Raw genomic sequence first — 27122 nt, forward strand, 5'->3', positions numbered from 1 at the left:
ATGTGCTATTTCAAAGTAAGGAATAGCATGCACAGAGTCCAAGGGTTCCCCTTAGAGGTAAGATAGTGGCAAAAAGAGATAATACTAATGCTCTATTTTGGGGTAGTGTGGTCGAGCAGTAGGCTTATCAAAGGAGTAGTGTTAAGCATTTGTTGTACATACACACAGGCAATAAATGAGGAACACACACTCAGAGACAAATCCAGCCAATACGTTTTGTTACAGAAAAATTTATTTTCTTAGTTTATTTTAAGAACCACAGGTTCAAATTCTACATGTAATATCTCATTTGAAAGGTATTGCAGGTAAGTACTTTAGGAACTTTGAATCATTTCATTAGCATGTATACTTTTCACATAAAACACAATAAGCTGTTTTAAAAGTGGACACAGTGCAATTTTCCCAGTTCCTGGGGGAGGTAAAGTAATGTTAGTTTTAACAGGTAAGTAAGTCACTTACAGGTTTCAGTTTTTGGTTCAAGGTAGCCCACCGTTGGGGGTTCAGAGCAACCCCAAAGTTATCACACCAGCAGCTCAGGGCCGGTCAGGTGCAAAGGTCAAAGAGGTGCCCAAAACACATAGGCTATAATGGAGAGAAGGTGGTGCCCCCGTTCCAGTCTGCCAGCAGGTAAGTACCCGCGTCTTCGGAGGGCAGACCAGGGGTGTTTTATAGGGCACCGGGGGGGACACAAGTCCACACAGAAAGTACACCCTCACTAGCGGGGGCGGCCGGGTGCAGTGTGCATACAAGCGTCGGGTTTCCTTTAGTTTTCAATGGGAGACCAAGGGGTCTCTTCAGCGATGCAGGCAGGCAAGGGGGGGGCTCCTCGGGGTAGCCACCACCTGGGCAAGGGAGAGGGCCTCCTGGGGGTCACTCCTGCACAGAAGTTCCGTTTCTTTAGGGGCTGGGGGCTGCGGGTGCAGGGTCTTTTCCAGCTGTCGGGAAATGGAGTTCAGACAGTCGCGGTCAGGGGGAGCCTGGGGATTCCCTCTGCAGGCGTCGCTGTGGGGGCTCAGGGGGGACAACTTTGGTTACTCACAGTCGTAGAGTCGCCGGAGGGTCCTCCCTGAGTTGGTTGTTCTTCACCAGTCGAGTCGGGGTCGCCGGGTGCAGTGTTGCAAGTCTCACGCTTCTTGCGGGGAGTTGCAGGGGTCTTTAAATCTGCTCCTTGTAACAAAGTTGCAGTTCTCTTGGAGCAGTGCCGCTGTCCTCGGGAGTTTCTAGTCTTTCTTGAAGCTGGGCAGTCCTCAGAGGATTCAGAGGTCGCTGGTCCCTTGGAAAGCGTCGCTGGAGCAGGTTTCTTTGGAAGGCAGGAGACAGGCCGGTAAGTCTGGCCAAAGCAGTTGGTGTCTTCTGTTCTTCCTCTGCAGGGGTTTTTCAGCTCAGCAGTCCTTCTTCTTCAGGTAAGTTGCAGGAATCTAAATTCTTAGGTTCAGGGAAGCCCTTAAATACTAAATTTAAGGGCGTGTTTAGGTCTGGGGGGTTAGTAGCCAATGGCTACTAGCCCTGAGGGTGAGTACACCCTCTTTGTGCCTCCTCCCAAGGGGAGGGGGTCACATCCCTAATCCTATTGGGGGAATCCTCCATCTGCAAGATGGAGGATTTCTAAAAGTTAGAGTCACCTCAGCTCAGGACACCTTAGGGGCTGTCCTGACTGGCCAGTGACTCCTCCTTGTTGTTTTCTTTGTTTCCTCCAGCCTTGCCGCCAAAAGTGGGGGCCGTGGCCGGAGGGGGCGGGCAACTCCACTAAGCTGGAGTGTCCTGCGGTGCTGTGACAAAGGGGTGAGCCTTTGAGGCTCACCACCAGGTGGTACAGCTCCTGCCTGGGGGAGGTGTTAGCATCTCCACCCAGTGCAGGCTTTGTTACTGGCCTCAGAGTGACAAAGGCACTCTCCCCATGGGGCCAGCAACATGTCTCTAGTGTGGCAGGCTGCTGGAACCAGTCAGCCTACACAGATAGTCGGTTAAGTTTCAGGGGGCACCTCTAAGGTGCCCTCTGTGGTGTATTTTACAATAAAATGTACACTGGCATCAGTGTGCATTTATTGTGCTGAGAAGTTTGATACCAAACTTCCCAGTTTTCAGTGTAGCCATTATGGTGCTGTGGAGTTCGTGTAAAACAGACTCCCAGACCATATACTCTTATGGCTACCCTGCACTTACAATGTCTAAGGTATTGCTTAGACACTGTAGGGGCACAGTGCTCATGCACTGGTGCCCTCACCTATGGTATAGTGCACCCTGCCTTAGGGCTGTAAGGCCTACTAGAGGGGTGACTTACCTATACCTGCATAGGCAGTGAGAGGCTGGCATGGCACCCTGAGGGGAGTGCCATGTCGACTTACTCGTTTTGTTCTCACCAGCACACACAAGCTGGCAAGCAGTGTGTCTGTGCTGAGTGAGGGGTCTCCAGGGTGACATAAGACATGCTGCAGCCCTTAGAGACCTTCCTTGGCATCAGGGCCCTTGGTACCAGGGGTACCACTTACAAGGGACTTATCTGGATGCCAGGGTGTGCCAATTGTGGAATCAAAAGTACAGGTTAGGGAAAGAACACTGGTGCTGGGGCCTGGTTAGCAGGCCTCAGCACACTTTCAATTCAAAACATAGCATCAGCAAAGGCAAAAAGTCAGGGGGTAACCATGCCAAGGAGGCATTTCCTTACACAACCCCCCCCCCCAAACGAAAGAGGATGAGACTAACCTTTCCCATGAGAGTCTTCATTTTCTAAGTGGAAGAACCTGGAAAGGCCATCTGCATTGGCATGGGCAGTCCCAGGTCTGTGTTCCACTAGAAAGTCCATTCCCTGTAGGGAGATGGACCACCTCAACAGTTTTGGATTTTCACCTTTCATTTGCATCAGCCATCTGAGAGGTCTGTGGTCAGTTTGAACTAGGAAGTGAGTACCAAAGAGGTATGGTCTCAACTTCTTCAGGGACCAAACCACAGCAAAGGCCTCCCTCTCAATGGCACTCCAACACTGCTCCCTGGGGAGTAACCTCCTGCTAATGAAAGCAACAGGCTGGTCAAGGCCATCATCATTTGTTTGGGACAAAACTGCCCCTATCCCATGTTCAGAGGCATCTGTTTGCACAATGAATTGCTTGGAGTAATCTGGAGCTTTTAGAACTGGTGCTGTGAACATAGCTTGCTTCAGGGTGTCAAAGGCCTGTGGGCATTCTACAGTCCAGTTTACTTTCTTGGGCATTTTCTTGGAGGTGAGTTCTGTGAGGGCTGTCACAATGGATCCATATCCCTTCACAAACCTCCTATAGTACCCAGTCAAGCCAAGAAATGCCCTGACTTGAGTCTGGGTTTTTGGAGCTGCCCAGTCCAGAATAGTCTGGATCTTAGGCTGGAGTGGCTGAACTTGGCCTCCACCTACAAGGTGTCCCAAGTAAACCACAGTTCCCTGCCCTATCTGGCATTTGGATGCCTTGATAGAGAGGCCTGCAGATTGCAGAGCCTTCAAAACCTTCTTCAGGTGGACCAGGTGATCCTGCCAGGTGGAGCTGAAGACAGCAATATCATCAAGATAAGCTGCACTAAAGGATTCCAACCCAGCAAGGACTTGATTCACCAACCTTTGGAAGGTGGCAGGGGCATTCTTTAAACCAAAGGGCATAACAGTGAACTGATAATGCCCGTCAGGTGTGGAGAATGCTGTCTTTTCTTTTGCTCCAGGGGCCATTTTGATTTGCCAGTACCCTGCTGTTAAGTCAAAGGTACTTAAGAATTTGGCAGCCCCTAATTTGTCTATTAGCTCATCAGCTCTAGGAATGGGATGAGCATCTGTCTTGGTGACAGAGTTGAGACCTCTGTAGTCCACACAAAACCTCATCTCTCTCTTTCCTTCTTTGGTGTGAGGTTTGGGGACTAAGACCACTGGGCTAGCCCAGGGGCTGTCAGAGTACTCAATTACTCCCAATTCCAGCATCTTGTGGACTTCCACCTTGATGCTTTCCTTAACTTGGTCAGACTGTCTAAATATTTTGTTTTTGACAGGCATGCTGTCTCCTGTGTCCACATCATGGGTACACAGGTGTGTCTGACCAGGGGTTAGGGAAAAGAGTTCAGCAAACTGCTGCAGGACCTTCCTACAGTCAGACTGCTGTTGGCTAGAGAGGGTGTCTGAGTAGATCACTCCATCCACTGAGCCATCTTTAGGGTCTGATGAGAGGAGATCAGGGAGAGGTTCACTCTCAGCTTCCTGGTCCTCATCTGTTACCATCAACAGATTTACATCAGCCCTGTCATGGAAGAGCTTAAGGCGGTTCACATGGATCACCCTCTTGGGGCTCCTGCTTGTGCCCAGGTCCACCAGGTAGGTGACCTGACTCTTCCTCTCTAGTACTGGGTAAGGGCCACTCCATTTGTCCTGAAGTGCCCTGGGAGCCACAGGCTCCAGAACCCAGACTTTCTGCCCTGGTTGAAATTCAACCAGTGCAGCCTTTTGGTCATACCACAACTTCTGGAGTTGTTGGCTGGCCTCAAGGTTTTTACTTGCCTTTTCCATGTACTCTGCCATCCTTGAGCGAAGGCCAAGTACATAGTCCACTATGTCTTGTTTAGGCTCATGAAGAGGTCTCTCCCAGCCTTCTTTAACAAGAGCAAGTGGTCCCCTTACAGGGTGGCCAAACAGAAGTTCAAAGGGTGAGAATCCTACTCCCTTCTGAGGCACCTCTCTGTAAGCGAAAAGCAGACATGGCAGGAGGACATCCCATCTCCTTTTGAGTTTTTCTGGGAGCCCCATGATGATGCACTTTAATGTCTTGTTGAATCTCTCAACAAGGCCATTAGTTTGTGGATGATATGGTGTAGTGAATTTATAAGTCACCCCACACTCATTCCACATGTGTTTTAGGTATGCTGACATGAAGTTGGTACCTCTGTCAGACACCACCTCCTTAGGGAAACCCACTCTGGTAAAGATACCAATGAGGGCCTTGGCTACTGCAGGGGCAGTAGTCGACCTAAGGGGAATAGCTTCAGGATACCTAGTAGCATGATCCACTACTACTAGGATGTACATATTTCCTGAGGCTGTGGGAGGTTCTAGTGGACCAACTATGTCCACACCCACTCTTTCAAAGGGGACCCCCACCACTGGAAGTGGAATAAGGGGGGCCTTTGGATGCCCACCTGTCTTACCACTGGCTTGACAGGTGGGGCAGGAGAGGCAAAACTCCTTAACCTTCTGGGACATATTAGGCCAGTAGAAGTGGTTGACTAACCTCTCCCACGTCTTGGTTTGTCCCAAATGCCCAGCAAGGGGAATATCATGGGCTAAGGTCAGAATAAACTCTCTGAAACCCTGAGGAACTACCACTCTCCTAGTGGCACCAGGTTTGGGATCTCTTGCCTCAGTGTACAGGAGTCCATCTTCCCAATAGACCCTATGTGTTCCATTTTTCTTGCCATTGGACTCTTCAGCAGCTTGCTGCCTAAGGCCTTCAAGAGAGGGACAGGTTTCTTGTCCCTTACACAACTCTTCCCTGGAGGGTACCCCTGGGCCTAAGAGCTCAACCTGATAAGGTTCCAGCTCCATAGGCTCAGTTCCCTCAGAGGGCAGAACTTCTTCCTGAGAAGAGAGGTTCTCTTTTTCTTGCTGTGCTGCAGCTGGTTTCCCAGCTGACTTTCCTTTCCTCTTGGTAGGCTGGGCCTTTCTTCCAGACTCCAGCTCTACTTTTTCACCCTGAGCCTTGCACTGTGCCCTTGTCTTGACACACACCAGTTCAGGGATACCCAGCATGGCTGCATGGGTTTTCAGTTCTACCTCAGCCCATGCTGAGGACTCCAGGTCATTTCCAAGCAAACAGTCTACTGGGATATTTGAGGAGACCACCACCTGTTTCAGGCCATTGACCCCTCCCCACTCTAAAGTTACCATAGCCATGGGATGTACTTTAGTCTGATTGTCAGCGTTGGTGACTGGATAAGTTTGTCCAGCCAGGTATTGGCCAGGGGAAACCAGTTTCTCTGTCACCATAGTGACACTGGCACCTGTATCCCTCAGGCCTTCTACACTTGTCCCATTAATTAAGAGCTGCTGCCTGTATTTTTGCATGTAATGGGGGCCAGGCAGCCAGTGTGGCTAAATCCACCCCACCCTCAGAGACTAATGTAGCTTCAGTGTGACACCTGATTTGCTCTGGGCACACTGTTGATCCCACTTGGAGACTGGCCATTCCAGTTTTAGCTGGATGGGAGTTAGAAGTGGTATCTTTCTTGGGACAGGCCTTGTCTCCAGTTTGGTGTCCAGACTGACTACAGCTACGACACCAGGCCTTTTTGGGATCAAAGTTTTTACCCTTGTACCCAGAATTGTTTTGTGAAGAGGCTCTGGGCCCACCCTCCTGTGCAGGTTTTTGGGGGCCTGTAGAAGACTCTTTACTATTTTTGTTTTTGGCTGTCTCACCACCTTTCCCCTGGGGAGGTTTTGTGACCCCTTTCTTTTGGTCACCCCCTGTGGAAGTTTTGGACACCCTAGTCTTGACCCAATGGTCCGCCTTCTTTCCCAATTCTTGGGGAGAAATTGGTCCTAGGTCTACCAGATGCTGATGCAGTTTATCATTGAAACAATTACTTAATAGGTGTTCTTTCACAAATAAATTGTACAGCCCATCATAATTACTTACACCACTGCCTTAAATCCAACCATCTAGTGTTTTTACTGAGTAGTCTACAAAGTCAACCCAGGTCTGGCTCGAGGATTTTTGAGCCCCCCTGAATCTAATCCTATACTCCTCAGTGGAGAATCCAAAGCCCTCAATCAGGGTACCCTTCATGACGTCATAGGATTCTGCATCTTTTCCAGAGAGTGTGAGGAGTCTATCCCTACACTTTCCTGTGAACATTTCCCAAAGGAGAGCACCCCAGTGAGATTTGTTCACTTTTCTGGTTACACAAGCCCTCTCAAAAGCTGTGAACCATTTGGTGATCTCATCACCATCTTCATATTTAGTTACAATCCCTTTAGGGATTTTCAACATATCAGGAGAATCTCTGACCCTATTTATGTTGCTGCCACCATTGATGGGTCCTAGGCCCATCTCTTGTCTTTCCCTTTCTATGGCTAGGATTTGTCTTTCCAAAGCCAATCTTTTGGCCATCCTGGCTAACTGGATGTCCTCTTCACTGGAGTTATCCTCAGTGATTTCAGAGAAGTTGGTCCCTCCTGTGAGGGAACTAGCATCTCTGACTAGTATTTGTGGAGTCAGGGCTTGAGAGGCCCTGTCCTCCCTAGATAGGACTGGTAGGGGGGAATCTTCCTCCAAGTCACTATCCTCATCCTCTGTGTTGCCATCCACAGAGGGGTTGGCTCTTTCATACTCTGCCAACAGCTCCTGGAGCTGTTGTTTGGTAGGTCTAGAGCCCATTGTTATTTTCTTGATTTTACAGAGTGACCTTAGCTCTCTCATCTGTAGATGGAGGTAAGGTGTGGTGTCGAGTTCAACCACATTCACATCTGTATTAGACATTATGCTTCTAAAAGTTGGAATACTTTTTAAGAAACTAAAACTAGTTCTAGAATCTAATTCAAACTTTTAACAAACTTTTAAACTCTAAAAGAAATGCTAACAGGGACTAACACAAGGCCCTAGCAGGACTTTAATGAATTTAGAAAAATTTCAAATTGCAAAAATCAATTTCTAATGACAATTTTTGGAATTTGTCGTGTGATCAGGTATTGGTTGAGTAGTCCAGCAAATGCAAAGTCTTGTACCCCACTGCTGATCCACCAATGTAGGAAGTTGGCTCTGTATGCACTATTTCAAAGTAAGGAATAGTATGCACAGAGTCCAAGGGTTCCCCTTAGAGGTAAGATAGTGGCAAAAAGGGATAATACTAATGCTCTATTTTGGGGTAGTGTGGTCGAGCAGTAGGCTTATCAAAGGAGTAGTGTTAAGCATTTGTTGTACATACACACAGGCAATAAATGAGGAACACACACTCAGAGACAAATCCAGCCAATAGGTTTTGTTATAGAAAAATATCTTTTCTTAGTTTATTTTAAGAACCACAGGTTCAAATTTTACATGTAATATCTCATTTGAAAGGTATTGCAGGTAAGTACTTTAGTAACTTTGAATCATTTCATTAGCATGTATACTTTTCACATAAAACACAATAAGCTGTTTTAAAAGTGGACACAGTGCAATTTTCCCAGTTCCTGGGGGAGGTAAAGTAATGTTAGTTTTAACAGGTAAGTAAGTCACTTACAGGTTTCAGTTTTTGGTCCAAGGTAGCCCACCGTTGGGGGTTCAGAGCAACCCCAAAGTTATCACACCAGCAGCTCAGGGCCGGTCAGGTGCAAAGGTCAAAGAGGTGCCCAAAACACATAGGCTATAATGGAGAGAAGGGGGTGCCCCGGTTCCAGTCTGCCAGCAGGTAAGTACCCGCGTCTTCGGAGGGCAGACCAGGGGGGTTTTGTAGGGCACCGGGGGGGACACAAGTCCACACAGAAAGTACACCCTCAGCAGCGCGGGGGCGGCTGGGTGCAGTGTGCAAACAAGCATCGGGTTTCCTTTAGTTTTCAATGGGAGACCAAGGGGTCTCTTCAGCGATGCAGGCAGGCAAGGGGGGGGCTCCTCGGGGTAGCCACCACCTGGGCAAGGGAGAGGGCCTCCTGGGGGTCACTCCTGCACAGAAGTTCCGTTTCTTTAGGGGCTGGGGGCTGCGGGGGCAGGGTCTTTTCCAGCCGTCGGGAAATGGAGTTCAGACAGTCGCGGTCAGGGGGAGCCTGGGGATTCCCTCTGCAGGCGTCGCTGTGGGGGCTCAGGGGGGACAACTTTGGTTACTCACAGTCGTAGAGTCGCCGGAGGGTCCTCCCTGAGTTGGTTGTTCTTCACCAGTCGAGTCGGGGTCGCCGGGTACAGTGTTGCAAGTCTCACGCTTCTTGCGGGGAGTTGCAGGTGTCTTTAAATCTGCTCCTTGTAACAAAGTTGCAGTTCTCTTGGAGCAGTGCCGCTGTCCTCGGGAGTTTCTAGTCTTTCTTGAAGCTGGGCAGTCCTCAGAGGATTCAGAGGTCGCTGGTCCCTTGGAAAGCGTCGCTGGAGCAGGTTTCTTTGGAAGGCAGGAGACAGGCCGGTAAGTCTGGAGCCAAAGCAGTCTTCTGTTCTTCCTCTGCAGGGGTTTTTCAGCTCAGCAGTCCTTCTTCTTCAGGTAAGTTGCAGGAATCTAAATTCTTAGGTTCAGGGAAGCCCTTAAATACTAAATTTAAGGGCGTGTTTAGGTCTGGGGGGTTAGTAGCCAATGGCTACTAGCCCTGAGGGTGAGTACACCCTCTTTGTGCCTCCTCCCAAGGGGAGGGGGTTACATCCCTAATCCTATTGGGGGAATCCTCCATCTGCAAGATGGAGGATTTCTAAAAGTTAGATACACCTCAGCTCAGGACACCTTAGGGGCTGTCCTGACTGGCCAGTGACTCCTCCTTGTTGTTTTCTTTGTTTCCTCCAGCCTTGCCGCCAAAAGTGGGGGCCGTGGCCGGAGGGGGCGTGCAACTCCACTAAGCTGGAGTGTCCTGCGGTGCTGTGACAAAGGGGTGAGCCTTTGAGGCTCACCGCCAGGTGGTACAGCTCCTGCCTGGGGGAGGTGTTAGCATCTCCACCCAGTGCAGGCTTTGTTACTGGCCTCAGAGTGACAAAGGCACTCTCCCCATGGGGCCAGCAACATGTCTCGGTTTGTGGCAGGCTGCTAAAACTAGTCAGCCTACACAGATAGTCGGTTAAGTTTCAGGGGGCACCTCTAAGGTGCCCTCTGTGGTGTATTTTACAATAAAATGTACACTGGCATCAGTGTGCATTTATTGTGCTGAGAAGTTTGATACCAAACTTCCCAGTTTTCAGTGTAGCCATTATGGTGCTGTGGAGTTCGTGTAAAACAGACTCCCAGACCATATACTCTTATGGCTACCCTGCACTTACAATGTCTAAGGTATTGCTTAGACACTGTAGGGGCACAGTGCTCATGCACTGGTGCCCTCACCTATGGTATAGTGCACCCTGCCTTAGGGCTGTAAGGCCTACTAGAAGGGTGACTTACCTATACCTGCATAGGCAGTGAGAGGCTGGCATGGCACCCTGAGGGGAGTGCCATGTCGACTTACTCGTTTTGTTCTCACCAGCACACACAAGCTGGCAAGCAGTGTGTCTGTGCTGAGTGAGGGGTCTCCAGGGTGACATAAGACATGCTGCAGCCCTTAGAGACCTTCCTTGGCATCAGGGCCCTTGGTACCAGGGGTACCACTTACAAGGGACTTATCTGGATGCCAGGGTGTGCCAATTGTGAAATCAAAAGTACAGGTTAGGGAAAGAACACTGGTGCTGGGGCCTGGTTAGCAGGCCTCAGCACACTTTCAATTCAAAACATAGCATCAGCAAAGGCAAAAAGTCAGGGGGTAACCATGCCAAGGAGGCATTTCCTTACAGTTGTGTTTTGTAAATGTGTGTGTATTGTGAGCGCGGCGGTGTGTACCGCCAATGGAATACCACGGTTGAAAGACCACTGCGTGGATTCGTGGGTCGTGATAGTGTGGGCATGTTCCTGTTGCCGTGATGGTGTCGGTTTTGTTTTCGCCAGTTTATCACTGACCTTTGGTGTGGCGGACTTGTGTGGGTGTCTATTTTTTGGCTGATTCCGAGCTGTGGGTCATAATGGCTGTGCGGAATTCCATGGCCGCGGCGGTGTGTTGGCGGTCTTCTGCACTGCAGTAAGCAGCTTTTACCGCCAATGTTGTAATGACCCCCAGAGTCTACTCGCACGCACACAACAGCAAGGAACTCTTCAGCATCATCAAGGAGTTCGCCCAACCCAACAATGAAACAACAGACATACCACCCTCACAGGACCTCTGCAACAGACTCAACACCTACTTCCACCACAAAATCAAGACCATCTGTGACAGCTTCAGTGAAGACAACCCACGCGCTGAACCCCCTCTACCAAAACCCAACACCTGCAAACCAACAATCACCAACTGGACCCCCCCACACCACTGAAGGCACTCTGAAAACAATGAAGTCCCTACACTCCGGGGATCCCATGGACCCATGCCTCCACCACATTTTCATCAGAGCCACAGACACCATCACCCCCAAGCTCCGCCTCACCATCAACCTCTCCCTAGCTGCCGCCTCCTTCCCCGACGACTGGAAACACGCCGAGATCAACCCCCTTCTCAAGAAACCCTTGGCAGACCACACCGACCTCAAAAACTTGAGGCCCATCTCTCTACTACCATTTTCTGCAAAAGTCATCAAAAAAGCCGTCAACAGCCAACTCGCCACTTTTATCGAAGACCACAACATCCTCGACATCTCCCAATCCAGATTCAGGAAAAACCATAGCACCGAAACGGCCCTCCTGGCTGCAACAGCCAACATCCGCTCCCTGCTGGACAAGGGACAGACGACGGCACTCATCCTGCTAGACCTTTCGGCGCCCTTCAACACAGTCTCCCACCACACCCTGATACAAAGACTTAACGAAGCCGGCATCAGAGACAAGGCCCTCGACTGGATCCAATCCCTCCTCTCTGGCAGAACTCAACCAGTGAGACTCGCCCCTTCCTCGCAGACCCCACCTCTACCACCTGCAGAGTTCTCCAGGGATCATCCCTCAGCCCCAAGCTGTTTAACGTCTACATGGCCCCGTTAGCCACCATCGTCAGAAGCTACGGAATCAACATCGTCTTCTACGCCGACGACACCCAACTCATCCTCTCCCTATCCAACAAACCCAACACAGCCAGACACAACTTCTGCAAAGGTATTCAAGCAGTCACCAACTGGATAATGCCTTCAACTCAACGCAACGAGACAAAAGTACTCATCATGGGCCTTCAACCCGACATGTGGAACAACTCCTGTTGGCCACTCACCCTCGGAAACCCGCCCACCCCCATAAGCCAAGCCCGCACCCTCGGGATCATTCTGGACTCCAAACTCAACATGAACCACCAAATAAACTCAGTCACCTCCACCTCCTTCCGCACCCTGTGCCTCCTACGCATGACTCTCAAATGGATCATCCCTCAAACATAGAAGGACCATCACACACGCCCTCATCACCAGCAGGCTGGACTACAGCAATGCACTCTATGCCGAAATCAACAAGAAACTCACCCGCAAACTACAGAATATCCAGAACGCCTCACCCAACTGGTCCTCGCCCTGCCTCGACACTGCCACTACTCTCAATACCTGAGCACACTACACTGTCTTCTCATAGAGAAATGAATCACATTCAAGATCCTCACCCACGCACACAAGGCCCTCCACAACACTGGACTAGCCTACATGAACCGGCAACTCAACTTCCAAGTACCTCACAGGGCCCTATTCTCAGCCCAGCTCTCTCTCACAGAAGATCCCGCATCAGGAAAACCAGATCAGGGGTATGCTCCTTTTCCTACCTCGCAGCCACCACCAGACAAACCACGCCCATCCTCAACTTCACAAAGGAGCTGAAGACATGGCTTTTTTAAGAATCACCTCACCAAATTATGCTACACTTTCCCACCCCAGAGCCTTGAGACCCTTGTGGGTGAGTAGTTGCCCTTTACAAACACTGATTCATTGATTTATTGATTGATTGACTTTCAGTGGTGTTATAGGTACATAGGCTTTGAGAAGTAAAGTATTAATGCCACTAAACACAGATGGTGCTGATGGTTGTCCTGCCTTGGCTAGCGATAATATATGCACAACTTCTCCGAGGTGGTCACTGCATTTTGAAAATCAGCTAGGACTGGGGAGGTGGAGTTTCTAAATGCCCAGGACATGAGCCGGAGAGTTAAAGATGGCAGCCTGAAAATCCCTGCCATCGGTCATACCTAGTATTTATGTGCAATATAGAACACTACCTTGAGTGTATTGCAAGATGATGTAGGAAAGTTAGGGAAAGAACATTTCTAGATTCAAAATGTGAAATAACCATTACCGGTACCATTTCTGCCATCAAGGTAGAATTGGAAATATGGGCTTTATTTTTATTTTGCCTAAACAGGTAGGAACCTGCTAACCTGCAAATCAATTGCATGCCTTTGTGCTGAAAAAAAAATCAGAGTGGGTATTTTGGCCATCAACATCCCCTGACTTAAGTACTTCTGTTGTGCTTTCCATACCCAGGGTGTAGTTACCAACAGTTCAGGATGTGCAGTAGCACCTGGGCCCAGGGTTATGAGGGGAACGCTGCATCCTAATCATGACAGTTTTTAACTACCAAGCCATGGCCTATAAATAAATAAAATGTGCCAATCATGGATGAACCAATTACATACACATTTTTGTATAGGATCACTTGCACTTTAGCACCGGTTAGCAGTGGTAAAGTGCCAGAGTAACAAAAACAGCAAAAACAGAGTCCAGCACACATCAACAACCTGGTAAACAGAGGCAAAAAGTTAAGGGAGACCCCTTCAAGGATGAAAAAGTCTAACAGAGAGGAAGATGAGAGATAGAAGAAATGGAGAAAGAGAGCGGGGATGGATGAATGGGAAGAGAGAGCTTGTTAAAGCAGGCTGGTTTGAGCATTTTTGCCATGACTGCTTTTAGTACCCCAGCTTGACATTGAAGAGAGGGAAGGGGCAGGTAGAGAGTAGTTGATTAGAGAGGGGAGAAGAGCATCAGGAGTAAAGGAAAGCGAGAGAGAGAAACAGTGGATGAATGAAAAAAAGAGATCTATCATAAGTAGACAAAAGAAGTGAAGCTGGTTTGAGCCTTTTTTTCCAGGACTGCTTTTGGGTCTCAGATCCCTCCCTGAAATCACGAGCTGATCAAGTAATGTGGCATATTGAAAAATGCTGAACCAGCAATGAATTGAATCCCAACCAAGCTGAATATTTGGTTTAGTTGTTTAAATGACTAGAACACATCCAATATTTTGCTTTATACATGAACTAAATGAAAAATAGATCATGTTCGGTCACTTTTTTCTATTATAGCCTTAGAGCACGATGTAAAGAACTATACTGGCCATTAAAGGCCCACTTTAGCATTAAAGGCCAGAGCCGAAGACGAGGGCCTTTAACAAGAGAATAATCAATCAATCAAGGATTCATAGAGCGCACTAATCACCCGTTAGGGTCTCAAGGCGCCGGGGGGGGGAGCTACTGGTCGTAGAGCCATGTCTTGAGGCGTTTCCTGAATGTCAAGAGGTCTTGGGTCTGGCGAAGGTGGAGCGGGAGGGAGTTCCAGGTCTTGGCGGCTAGGTGAGAGAAGGATCTTCCTCCAACGGTGGTGCGGCGGATGCAGGGGATGGAGGCGAGGGTGAGGCTGGCGGAGCGAAGATTGCGGGTGGGGTGTGGAAGGTGAGTCGGTCATTGAGGTAGGCTGGGCCTGTGTCGTGGAGGGTCTTGTGTGCATGGATGAGGAGTTTGAAGGTGATCCTCTTTGATACTGGTAGCCAGTGAAGGACTCTGAGGTGGGGGGAAATGTGGTTGCGGCGTGGGATGTCCAGAATGAGGCGGGCGGATGCGTTCTGGATTCTTTGCAGCTTTGTTAGGAGTTTGGTTGTTATTCCTGCATATAGGGCGTTTCCGTAGTCCAATCTGCTGCTGACCAGGGCGTGGGTGACAGTTTTCCTGGTTTTGACGGGAATCCACTTGAAGATTTTGTGGAGCATGGGGAGAGTATTGTAGCAGGAAGAGGAGATGGCATTGACCTGCTGAGTCATGCTGAGTGTGGAGTCCAAGATGAAGCCTAGGTTGCGTGCGTGGGTGGTGGGTGAGGGCGCGGTTCCTAGGGAGGTGGGCCACCAGGAGTCATTCCAAGTTGAGGGGTTGGTGACAAAGATGAGGATTGTCCTGTCTGTGTTTAACTTGAGGTGGCTTGATTCCATCCAGCTGGCGATAGCGTGAAGTCCATTGTGGAGGTTGTTCTTTGCAGTTGTAGGGTCTTTCGTGAGGGAGAGGATGAGCTGAGTGTCGTCTGCGTAGGAAACTATTTTGATGTGGTGGGTTCGTGCGATGTTGGCGAGGGGGGCCATGTAAACATTGAAGAGCGTGGGGCTGAGCGAAGATCCTTGGGGAACGCCACAGATGATTCTGGAGGCCTCTGACAGGAACGGTGGGAGGCGGACTCTCTGGGTTCTGCCTGAGAGAAAAGACGAGATCCAGTCGAGTGCCTTGTCGCCGATTCCAGCGTTGTGGAGGCGTGTGCAGAGAGTGTGATGACATATCGTGTCGAAAGCTGCAATGAGGTCCAGGAGGATGAGTGCTGCTGTTTCTCCTTCGTCGAGCATGGTCCTAATGTCGTCTGTGGCAGCAATAAGTGCAGTCTCGGTGCTGTGGTTTCTGCGGAATCCGGATTGGGAGGTGTTGAGTACCTTGCTGTCTTCCAGGAACCGGGATAGTTGGCTGTTTACGATCTTTTCAATGACCTTGGCTGGGAAGGGGAGGAGGGAGATCGGCCAGTAGTTCTTGGGGTCGTCTGGGTCTGCCTTTGGTTTCTTCAGCAGGGCGTTGATTTCTGCGTGCTTCCATCTTTCCGGGAAGGTGGCTGACTCGAAGGAGCTGGTTTTGTAGAGTTGGGGGGGGGATGATGATGTTTGCCTTATTGAAGATATGGTGTGGGCAGGGGTCCGATGGTGATCCGGAGTGGATGGAGGCCATGGTGGTGGCGGTGTCCTCTATGTTAACTGCGGTCCAGGTGTGGAGGAGGTGGGTGTTGCTTGGAGCGTTGGGTTCTTGGGTGTTTGTAGTCAGCTGGTGGGTCTGGGGTTTGAAACTATTGTGGATTTCTTCTATCTTTCGATGGAAGTGGGTTGCCAGTGAGTTGCAGAACTCCTGTGATGGCGGGGATTCGTTGGAGCATGTCCTGGGGGCGGAGAGCTCATTGACGATGCCAAAGAGCTCTTTACTGTTGTGAGCGTTGGCGTCGATGCGGTTTTTGAAGTGGGTCCTTTTGGTGGTGCTGGTCAGTTGGTGATGTTTGCGTAGGGCATCCTTGAAAGCGATGTGGTTGGAGTTGGTAGGGTCAAGGTGCCAGGTTTTTTCCATTCTGCGACATAGCCATTTGGATTCCTGTAGTTCTGGGGTGAACCAGCTGGCCTTGATTCTGTGGGAGGTGTTTTTTTTTTTTTTTGAGTGGTGCAAGGGTGTTGGCGCAGTCTTCTATCCAGTGATGCAGGTTGGTGGTGGCTTTGTTGGGGTCTGGGGTCCCAGGGGGTGGGGCCCGGGCGAGAGTGGAGATCAGTTGATCAGTTGATATTTTGCTCCAGTTGCGTCGGGGGGTTGTGTGCAGTGGTGATGAGTGACTGGTTTCTGGTAGGAGAAGTGGATGCAGCGGTGGTCTGTCCAGCTGAGTTTGGTGGTGTGGCTGAAAGAGACGTGGTTGCTGGCTGAGACGATGGGGTCGAGTGTGTGGCCTGCGGAGTGGGTGGGTGTAGTGACGAGTTGCTTGAGGCTGAAGTTGGCAAGGTTGTCGATTAGGTTGGTGGTGTTGATATCGTTGTTATTTTTTAGGTGAAAGTTTAGGTCACTGAGGAGGATGTAGTCTGTTGAGGCGAGGTCTTGGGAGCTGATGGCGTCGGTGATGATGTCGCAGAACTGCGGTCTGGGTCCAGGGGTCTGTAGACCAGTGTTCTTCTGAGTGTGTTGTTGGTGTTGATGTGGATTTTGAAGTGGAGGTGCTCGGCGGAGTTGATGGTGTTGTGGGAGTTGGTGGAGACTCTCATGGTGTTTTTGTGGACTATGGCGCTTCCTCCTCCTGGTCTGTTGATTCGGTCTCTTCTGGTGATCTTGTAGTTTTCTGGTATGGCTATGGCTATGTCTGGTTCCGAGGCCGAATTCATCCAGGTTTCGGTGAGGAATGCGACGTCGGGCGAGTATGTGGTCAGGAGGTCCCAGAGTTCAATTGCATGTTTGTGAATGGAAAGGGTGTTAAGTAGGATGCATCTTAGGTGGTTGTCTGTTTTGATTTGGAGTTTGGAGGTTAGGTTGCAGGTGAAATTGCAGGCTTTGCAGGAGAAGGGTCCTTTGGTGTGCATCGGTGTGGACTGGAAGCAGATGGAGGAGTGTCCTGGATTAAGGGCGTGGAGGTCGTTGGCAGTGTAAAGGTGTTCGGTGGCGCGGGAGGCGTGTTGGCCAGGGGGTCTGGCGCTGGGCACGGTCTTGGTGCGGACGGGCGCAGACGGGATTGCCATTGGCACGCCTTTTGTGCGCCAGCGCCGTATCCGCGCTGCGGCCGGCATAAGAGGGGAAGTGGGAGGGAGTGGCAGCTGGGAGGAGGGAGAGAAACCTCCAATGGGAGTGCAGGGGGGCGGGGGCAGCAGGAGTCAGGAGCGGGAAGAGCTCCGAGGAGGAGGAAGGGGGCGGGGCCTTCCGGGAGAGGAGAAGCCAAGCAGCCCAAACAAGCCCAAAAAAGCCCAAACAAGCCCAGACAAGCCCAGACAAGCCCAAAACAATGGCAGCACTTACCGGAGCAGTGGTGAGGAGGAAGCGACCTGCCTGCAAGGATGCAGGGACAGAGGTCGCTTCTAACCTCGCGCTGTAGCCGGCATAAGAGGGGAGGTGGGATGGAGTGGCAGCAGGGAGGAGGGAGGGAAACCTCCAATAGGAGTGCGGGGGCGGAGGCAGCAGGAGTCAGGAGCGGGAAGAGCTCCGAGGAGGAGGGAGGGGGCGGGGCCTTCTGGGAGAGGAGAAGCCAAGAAGCCAAAACAAGCCCAAACAAGCCCAGACAAGTCCAAACAAGCCCAAAACAATGGCAGCACTTACCGGAGCAGTGGTGAGGAGGAGGCGACCTGCCTGCAAGGATGCAGGGTCAGAGGTCTTTAATTGCCCGTATAGCCCAGCAGTAAGGGCTATGTGGCTATTAGAACATTCTGCCACTAGAGAGCAGAATGTTATTATAAATACAACAAAGTCTTCATGGAGCCTAAGGGGATTAAAATCCCCTGGGCTCTGTGATGCCTTTTTTCACAGCAGCGACTGTGAACAAAGAACACTGGAATGTTGGCACTCTGGGCTTTTACCAGCCAGTAAGAGTCCAGAGCACCCCATTGTCTCCAATAGAGCTCCCAGCATTCCAATGTTCTAATACAGCCATAGAACCCACTGTAGCGGGCTCTACCGGCCATTAAAGGCTCGCTCCCGCATTAAAGGCCTGAGCCTACGGCGGGTTCTAAGGCTATTGGAACATTCTGCCACTCGAGGGCAGAATGTTCTAAAAAAAAAAAAATAATAAATCCTCACGATGATCGAGGGGATTAAAATCCCCTCAGGCTCTGTGAGGCTTTGCTCACAGCTGTTGCTGTGAACAAAGAGAACATTGGAATGTTGAAACTCCAGGCTTTTACCAGCCAGAATTCAGATTTTGTCGTGTTGTGTTCCTTGCTTAATAGCAAGTTTGTGTTCTTTTTTACAGTGTTTGGGTTCACATTTTTCAGCATGTTGTCATCTTGGAGTTTCGACATAGTTTGAGCTCGATGAATACCAAATAAAGATTAAAAATAAATAAACGCAGCTTGAAATGTCTATTGAAACCAGACTTGTTTTTCACTACTGTTTTTCAACTGAAAGGTTACAATGTTTGCGAACGATTTATACTACATCACAGCTAAAATTGGTTGTCATTGGGCGTGATACAAGAGGAATTGACAACATCTGCCCCAATTAGGTTGATTACACAGTGCTCATCGTGCTTATTCAAATATGGATTTGAGAGATAAGTTGTTTTTCCGACTCCAAAGCCAGTGAGAAACTGCGACCCGTTTCAACTACTTTTTTCAGTGTTTGGACCCTAGTAAAGTGCACTGGAGGTGCCCAGGGCCTGTAAACCAAATGCTACTAGTGGGCCTGCAGCAGTGGTTGTGCCACCCACCTAAGTAGCTTTGTAATCATGTCTCAGATCTGCCACTGCAGTGTCTGTGTGTGCAGTTTTTAACTGTAAATTCGACTTGCCATGTGTACCCACTTGCCAGGCCTAAACCTTCCCTTTTCTTACATGTAAGGCACCCCTAAGGTAGGCCCTAGGTGGCCCCAAGGGCAGGGTGCAGTGCATAGTTAAGGTAGGACATATAGGGGGTGATTCTGACCCCGGCGGTCACGGACCGCTGGGGCCAGGGTCGGCGGGAGCACCTCCAACAGGCTGGCGGTGCCCCGCAGGGCATTCTGACCGCGGCGGTTTGGCCGCGGTCAGATGCGGAAAACCGGCGGTCTCCCGCCGGTTTTCCGCTGCCCATTAGAATCCTCCATGGCGGCGCAGCTCGCTGCGCCGCCATGGGGATTCTGACAGCCCATACCGCCATCCTGTTCCTGGCGGTTCTCCCGCCAGGAACAGGATGGCGGTATGGGTTGTCGTGGGGCCCCTGGGGGCCCCTGCAGTGCCCATGCCAATGGCATGGGCACTGCAGGGGCCCCCGTAAGAGGGCCCCACTTTGTATTTCAGTGTCTGCTTGGCAGACACTGAAATACGCGACGGGTGCCACTGCACCCGTCGCACCTTCCCACTCCGCCGGCTCAATTCTGAGCCGGCGTCCTCGTGGGAAGGGCCTTTTGCACTGGGCTGGCAGGCGGCCTTTTGGCGGTCGCCCGCCAGCCCAGTGCAAAAGCCAAAATACCCTCAGCGGTCTTTCGACCGCAGAGCGGTATTTTGGAGGGGGGATGTCTGGCGGGCGGCCTCCGCCGCCCGCCAGACTCAGAATGACCCCCATAGTAATGTGTTTTATATGTCCTGACAGTGAAATATTGCTAAATTTGTTTTTCACTGTTGCAAGGCCTGTCCCTCTCATAGGTTAACATGGGAGCTACCTTTAAAACTGAATAAAGTGTGGATTCCCTTTGGGAGCGGAGAGACATGTGGAGTTTGGGGTCTCTGAGCTCACAAATTAAAAATACATCTTTTAGTAAAGTTGATTTTAAGATTGTGTGTTTGAAAATGCTACTGTTAGAAAGTAAGTATTTTCTTGCTTAAACCATTTCTGTGACTCTTCCTGTTTGTGGATTCCCTATCTGGGTTAGTTTGACAGTTGGGCTGGTTGCACCTCTCACTGGACAGTTACACAAAGGGAGCTGGAGTGTATGCAGTCTGCATTTCCTGATGAGCCATCTGTGCTAGGAGGGAGGGGAGGAGTAGTCACTCACACCTGAAAGGGCTGTGACTGCCCTCACACAATGCAGTCATCAACCCCTTGGTGTGTGTCTGGGGCCTGGCCTGGGCAAGGCAGGACTTCACAATTAAGAGAGACTTTGCTTTGAAGTAGGCCTACTTCAAAGGGCAAAATGGGTATAAGAAAGGCACCCCAAACCACAGACCTTAGAACACCTCTGGAAACCAAGAGGAACCTCTGCCTGGAGAAGAGCTGAGGAAGAAGAGCTGCCCTGCCTGTGACTGTGCTTTGTGGAGCTATCCTGCAGTTGCTGCTTCTTTCTGTGCTAGAGGACAAAGACTGGACTTTGTGTGCCTTCCATCTTGGGAAGAACTCTCCAAGGGCTTGATTTAGAGCTTGCCTCCTGTTGTTTGAAGTCTCAGGGACAGCAAAGACTTCTCTCTGCCAGCACCTGAAGTCTCTGGAGAGACCCCTACTCTGCCAAGTGGTGCCCATCCAGTTCCTGGGACCCTGAACGGAGAAGCTGGCAGCCCAAGAGTGAGAAATCCATGAACAGACTGCCATGCTGGAAAAAGATTAACGCAACTCTGATCTGCGGCTGAAAAATCGACGTACTGCCGGCTTCGCGGCTGAAAATTGACGCTCACCTTCAACACAAACGGAAAATCGGCGCACGGAGCTGGGGAAACGAAGCGCAGCATTGCTGACGGGGGCTGGGGAGATCGCAACCCGCGCTGTATAGTTTTCAGATCATCGTGCGGCTGAATTTCTGACGCAAACACCATTGGGCATGTAAAAACAACGCAAGGCCTGCCCGGCTTCGAGAGTGCCGACCGGAGTGCCGCATCACTCTCCTGTGGATAAAAGAAACAACGCATGCGACCCGACTAAAGGAGAACCGATGCAAGGTCTCGTTGCTTTAGTGATATAGATGCATCGCAGGCCCTTTTTGACGCACACTCACCCGTGCGGGTTATTTTTGACACGCCCAAGGTACATTTTCATGCTAACAGTGTTAGTGTGTGTTTAAAATTACATGAAGAATCTTTTTGTTTTTTAATTCATAACTTGAATTGTGTATTCTGGATGTTTGTCATTTTGGTCTTGTTTTGTTTAGATAAATATTTTCTATTTTTCTAAACCTGTGTTGTGTCATTTTGTAGTGTTTTCATTAAGTTACTGTTGGTGTTCGTACAAATACTTTACACCTAGCACTCTGAAGTTAAGCCTACCTGCTCGTGCCAAGCTACCAAGAGGGTAAGCAGGGGTTAGCTGAGGGTGATTTTCTTTTACCCTGACTAGAGTGAGGGTCCTTGCTTGGACAGGGGGTAACCTGACTGCCAACCAAAGACCCCATTTTGAACATCGGTGATCAGCAGATGGGATTGAACTTGTATTTGTACTTGACATACAGTAAGTAAGTGTACACTACTGTTTTGAGTTCAGACCACTATGTGACCACGTACTACTGGTCTTGTGATTTTTGCCCTTCTCTTTTGGACTTCTTTTTGTTCTATTTCTCGCTGATCCCCTGACTGACTTTATGTTGAAACTTCATTTGAACTTGTTTTTCTGCCTTTGGAACTTTGCACTTGTTTTTGACTCTTCATCATGTCTCAATCTGGAGATGCATCAGCTAGAGCTGCTTTTGACATAGAGAAATTGGAGAGCTACACAGTGGCTCAGTTGAAACAGCTCTGTAAGTATTTGGCCTGCCCCATTAAGAGCTCATCCAAGAAAGAGGAGCTGCAAAAGGCGCTGAGGGCCTGGGTCGCTGCCAAAGAAGCTGAGAGGCACACAGAGGAGGAAGAGGTGGATGAGGAGGAGGAGGAGGTGCAATCCATCCATAATGGCATAGTGGGAGGGCCTGTTATGTCCAAGGGGATAGTCTCCAGTGCAGGTAGCAGTGTGTCCTCCAAGGGCCTGACTCCAGAAGAGTTACAGGACAGACAGGCATAGAGAGAGTACCAATTGGAGCTGGAGAAGCTCTAGCTCAAGATGGAGAGGGAAAGGAAGGACAGGAGGATGGCCATTGAGGAAAGGAAGATACTACTGGCTCATGAACGTAGCTTAAAGGAGTTAGATCAGAGGGGCCAGTCTAGTAGAGATGGTGGCAGCAACAGCTCGGTGCAGCCTGAACGAAGAGTACACATCCCAAAAGACCTAGTGAAGGATTACAAGAGGGAGGATGGCGTCTACTTATGGTTCAAAGGGTATGAGTCTGCTCTCCACATGAATCTGGTCCCTGAAGCTCATTGGGGGTGGGTCTGTGGAAGCACTTTGAGGTAGAGGGGAGGGATACACTGACAGCTTTAGGGGATGCTCAGAATCTCACCTATACTACCATGAAGCATGCCCTACTCACAAGATATGGTCTCACCCCTGAGCAGTATAAGGACAAGCTTAGGTCCTATAAGACGAAGAAATGCCAAACATGGTTGAAATGTGTTGATTCTTATTGCAGGTCACTGGATGCTTGGGTGAAGGGCAGTAAGGTAACTACGTATGAGGGGCTTTACAATCTGATTGCTTGGGAGCACTTATACAGTTTATGTTTTCCAGAGCTGCGCCAGCACCTAATTGACAGCAAGCTGACTGATCCCAGGAAGACTGCTGGGAGAGCACCAGGGTCCAAAAGAGGTATGGGGGAGACCATGCCCAGGGTGGGCAGGATCCCTCTCAGAAGAAAGGGGGGGTAAGGGTAAACAAGGGGAGTTCTCTAAAGGACCCAAAATGATTCCCAGGGTAAGGATTCCCAACTCCCCAGTGAGAAGAAGCCATGGTTCTCCAAAGGAAAGCCAGTGGCAGTGGGACCCCACGTAAGTGTTATGCATGTGACCAGGTGGGTCATGTGAGGTGGTCCTCAAATGTTCCAAGAGTACACCGGCACCCACCGGTGTGCCGCCCCAGGGTTGGGCTAGTGTACTGCTTGGGGAGGAGTGGTTCCAGGTGGGTGGGAGCCAGCTGAGATGACCCTTGTCTCACTAGGGGACAGTGAGATGGTCAGGAGAACCCTCGTGCCGGAGAACACTAAGAAGTATAGGCAGTAGGTGATCATCAATGGACAGAGGGTGGAGGCTCTGAGAGACACAGGAGCCAGTGTGACTACACTGAGGAGTCAGCTGGTGTCTGAAGAGCAGATTGAACCCCAGGTACTTCACCAAATAGTTGCAGTGGATAACTCAGAGCGCCTGTGCAGAGTGGCCCAGGTTCCCTTTGAATGGGGGGGGGTCTCAGGTTCCTTGAAGGTAGCTGTGAGTCCAACCATGCCTGTTGATTGTTTGCTAGGCAATGACCTGGAGGATTCACCTTGGTAGGAGGTGGAACACAGGTCTCACTTGGAGATGTTGGGTCTGCCTGGGTGGGTATGCGTATCCACCCGGTCAATGGCAGCCCGTCATGGTGGTCAAGAGCCCCTGGAGCCTGAAACAGTGGCCCAGGGGACTGCCAAGAAAGGCAGGGGAGCGGGAAACTGGCCCCAGAAGTTCCCACGGTCCGGGAGGAGGTGGAGCCTGAGGGTGATGCCCTAGAGCCTACAGGTAGCTGAACTTGGTGAGGTCCCTGAGCTGTTGCAGTGGCAGCAGGAAGGGGGGCCCACCAGGGAAGCATTCTGTGCAGCACAGAAGACATGCCCTACTCTGGAGGGTTTGTGGCAGCAGGCTGCAGACCAGGCGGCTGGCAAGGAGCCAGGATCACACCTGATCTATTGGGAGGATGTCCTCCTGTATAGTGAGCTTAAGGTTCCTGAGCCTGGGTCAGCCCGTGTGCAGGTGGTACCCCAGTGCCTCAGGGCCTTCCTACTGGGGTTGGCTCATGATGTGCCTTTCGCTTGACATTTGGGGCAGACAAGACCTTTGAGAGGCTTGTCACCCACTTTTACTGGCCCCTAATGCGCAGGCACTCACATGCACATTGCAGGTCTTGCCAGACTTGTCAGTCAAGTGGCAAGAGTAGGGGGAAATGTAAGGCTCCACTCCAACCTTTACCTGTTGTCAGTACTCCCTTTGAAAGGGAAGACATTGACATTGTGGGGCCTTTGGATCCCTAGACAGCCATGGGCAACAGGTTTATCCTGGTCTTGGTGGACCATGCCACCAGGTACCCAGAAGCCATTCCTTTGAGATCAATCACTTCCCCTGTGGTGGGTCGTGCTTTGATGGGGGTTTTTACCCGCATGGGGTTCCCCAAGGAAGTTGTATCTGATGGGGTACCAACTTCATATCCACGTATATGAAGTCTCTGTGGAAGGAGTGTGGGGTAACCTGCAAGTTCACCACCCCTTACCACCCCCAAAGTAATGGTCTGGTTGAGAGATTCAACCGCACCTTGAAAGGCATGATCATGGGCCTGTCAGAGTCCTTGAGGCGGAAGTGGGATGTCCTCTTGCCATGCCTTCTGTTCGCCTACAGGGTGGTGCCTCAAAAGGGACTTGGGTTTAGTCCCTTTGAGCTCATCTATGGCCCCCCCTGTGAGGGGACCTTTAAGTCTGGTCAAGGAGGCTTTAGAAAAAGCTACTAGTAACCCCCCCAGGATGTATTCAGTTACATGATGGCTTTGAGAAACCAGACTGCCCGCTTCAGGAGTCTCGCACAGGAGAACCTAGAAGCAAGCCTGGAGGACATAAAACACTGGTATGACCCGAATGCCACTCTGGTTGAGTTTCAACCTGGACAAAAAGTGTGGGTGATGACACCAGTGGAGCCTAGGGGGCTCCAAGACAAGTGCACTGGGCCATTTGAGGTGGTGGAGCGCAAGAGTGAAGTCACCTACCTGGTGGACTTGCAGTCTCCAAGGAACCCTTTAAGGGTCCTGCATGCCAACCGCCTCAAGCCGCACTTTGAGCGGACTGAACCTGTCCATGCTCCTTGCGACAGATGATGGGGTGGAGGAGGAGAGTGAACCTATTCCTGACCTCCTGTCTGCAGGAGAGAAAGATGGGTCTGTGGAGGGAGTGATCCTCTCCCCCTCCCTGACTGAAGAGCAGCAGGGTGACTGTCGTCACGTGTTGGGACAGTTCGCCTCACTGTTTTCTCTGATCCCAGGGGCCACACACTTGTGCACACATGATGTGGACACTGGGGACAGCACACCCACTAAACAGAAGGTTTACAGGGTGACTGAGAGAGTCAGGGCTTGCATTAAGGATGAAGTATCCAAAATGTTAGCCCTAGGGGCTATTGAGCATTCCAGCAGTCCTTGAGCCAACCCAGTGGTATTGGTCCCAAAGACTGCTGCCCCTGGTGCCACTCCAGAACTCAGGTTCTGTGTGGACTACTGGGGACTCAATGCAGTCAGCAAGACTGATGCACACCCCATCGCCCAAGCTGATAAGCTCATTGATCAGTTGGGAGCTGCCCAGTACCTCAGTACGTTTGACTTAACATCTGGGTACTGGCAGATTGCCTTAACTGAGGGGGCCAAGGAGAGGTAAGCATTTTCTACCCTAATGGACACTTTCAATATAATTGATGCCATTTGGGATGAAGAATGCCCCTGCCACCTTTCAGAGGTTAGTCAACCAAGTGTTGGCTGGGCTGGATGAGTTCAGTGCCGCCTACCTGGATGACATTGCTGTTTTCGGTTCCACATGGGAGGAACACCTGCAACACCTCTGAAGAGTGTTAGAGGCCCTGCAGAAGGCAGGCCTCACTATTAAGGCAAGCAAGTGCCAAATAGGGCAGGGTTCTGTGGTGTACTTGGGACACCAGGTGGGGAGTCGACAGGTGGCACCCCTACAGCCAAAGATTGATACCATTCTGGCTTGGGAGCCTCCAAAGACCCAGCCTGAAGTGAGAGCCTTCTTAGGTCTCACAGGATACTACAGGAGGTTTGTCAAGGGGTATTGTACCATTGTTACCCCCTTGACTGAGTTGACTTCTAAGAAGAAACCCATGAATGTGATCTGGACAGAGGCTTGCCAGAACGCTTTTGATGCCCTGAAGGCTGCCATGTGCACAGCACCTGTGCTGAAGGCACCTGACTACTCCAAGGAGTTTGTTGTGGTATTGGAGCAGTACTCTCACAGCTTAATGAAGAGGGCCTAGATCAACCTGTAGCCTTCATTAGCAGGAGGCTACTTCCCAGGGAACGTACGTGGACGGCCATAGAACGTGAAGCATTTGCTGTGGTCTGGGCGCTGAAGAAGACCCTACTTGTTTGGGACTCACTTCTGAGTTCAGACCGACCATAGGCCCCTCAGATGGTTAATGCAGATGAGGGGTGAGAATCCAAAACTGTTGAGGTGGTCCATTTCCCACTAGGGGATGGACTTTACGGTGGAACACCACCCTGGTACAGAACACGTGAATGCTGCTGGTCTGTCCAGGTTCTTCTGCCTTAGTGATGAGAACTCCCATGAGGTTGGGTAGTTGCTCCCCACTTTCAGCTGGGGGGGATATGTGCTAGACTTTTTCATCCTTGGTGTGGTCTCCCTTAACATTCTGCCTGTTTCCCAGGTTGTTGATGTTTTTGTTACTCTGGGCACTTTGCCACTGCTAACCAGTGCTAAAGTGCAAGTGCTCCTACACAAAATGTGTATGCAATTGGTTCATCCATGATTGGTATATTTGATTTACTAGTAAGTCCCTAGTAAAGTGCACTAGAGGTGCCCAGGGCCTGTAAACCAAATGCTACTAGTGGGCCTGCAGCTCTCGTTTTGCCACCCACCTACGTATTTCTGTAATCATGTCTCAGACCTGACACTGCAGTGTCTGTGTGTGCAGTTTTTAACTGTAAATTCGACTTGGCAAGTGTACCCACTTGCCAGGCCTAATCCTTCCCTTTTTTTTTTTTACATGTAAGGCACCCCTAAGGTAGGCCTCAGGTAGCCCCAAGGGCAGAGTGCAGTGTATGGTTAAGGTAGGACATATAGGTGGTCATTCTGACCCTGGCGGTCGGTGATAAAGCGGCGGCCAACCCGCCAACAGGCAGGCGGTCAAAAAAAAGGAATTCTGACCCTGGCGGGAACCGCCAACACAGCCCGCTACTTTACCACTCCGACCGCCACGGCGGGACAGACAAACAGCGCGGCGGTCACCGCCAACAGGCAGGCGGCAGACAATGTACCGCCCACC

This window comes from Pleurodeles waltl, chromosome 7 (assembly GCF_031143425.1).
Source record: "Pleurodeles waltl isolate 20211129_DDA chromosome 7, aPleWal1.hap1.20221129, whole genome shotgun sequence".
Taxonomy (NCBI): Eukaryota; Metazoa; Chordata; class Amphibia; order Caudata; family Salamandridae; genus Pleurodeles; species Pleurodeles waltl.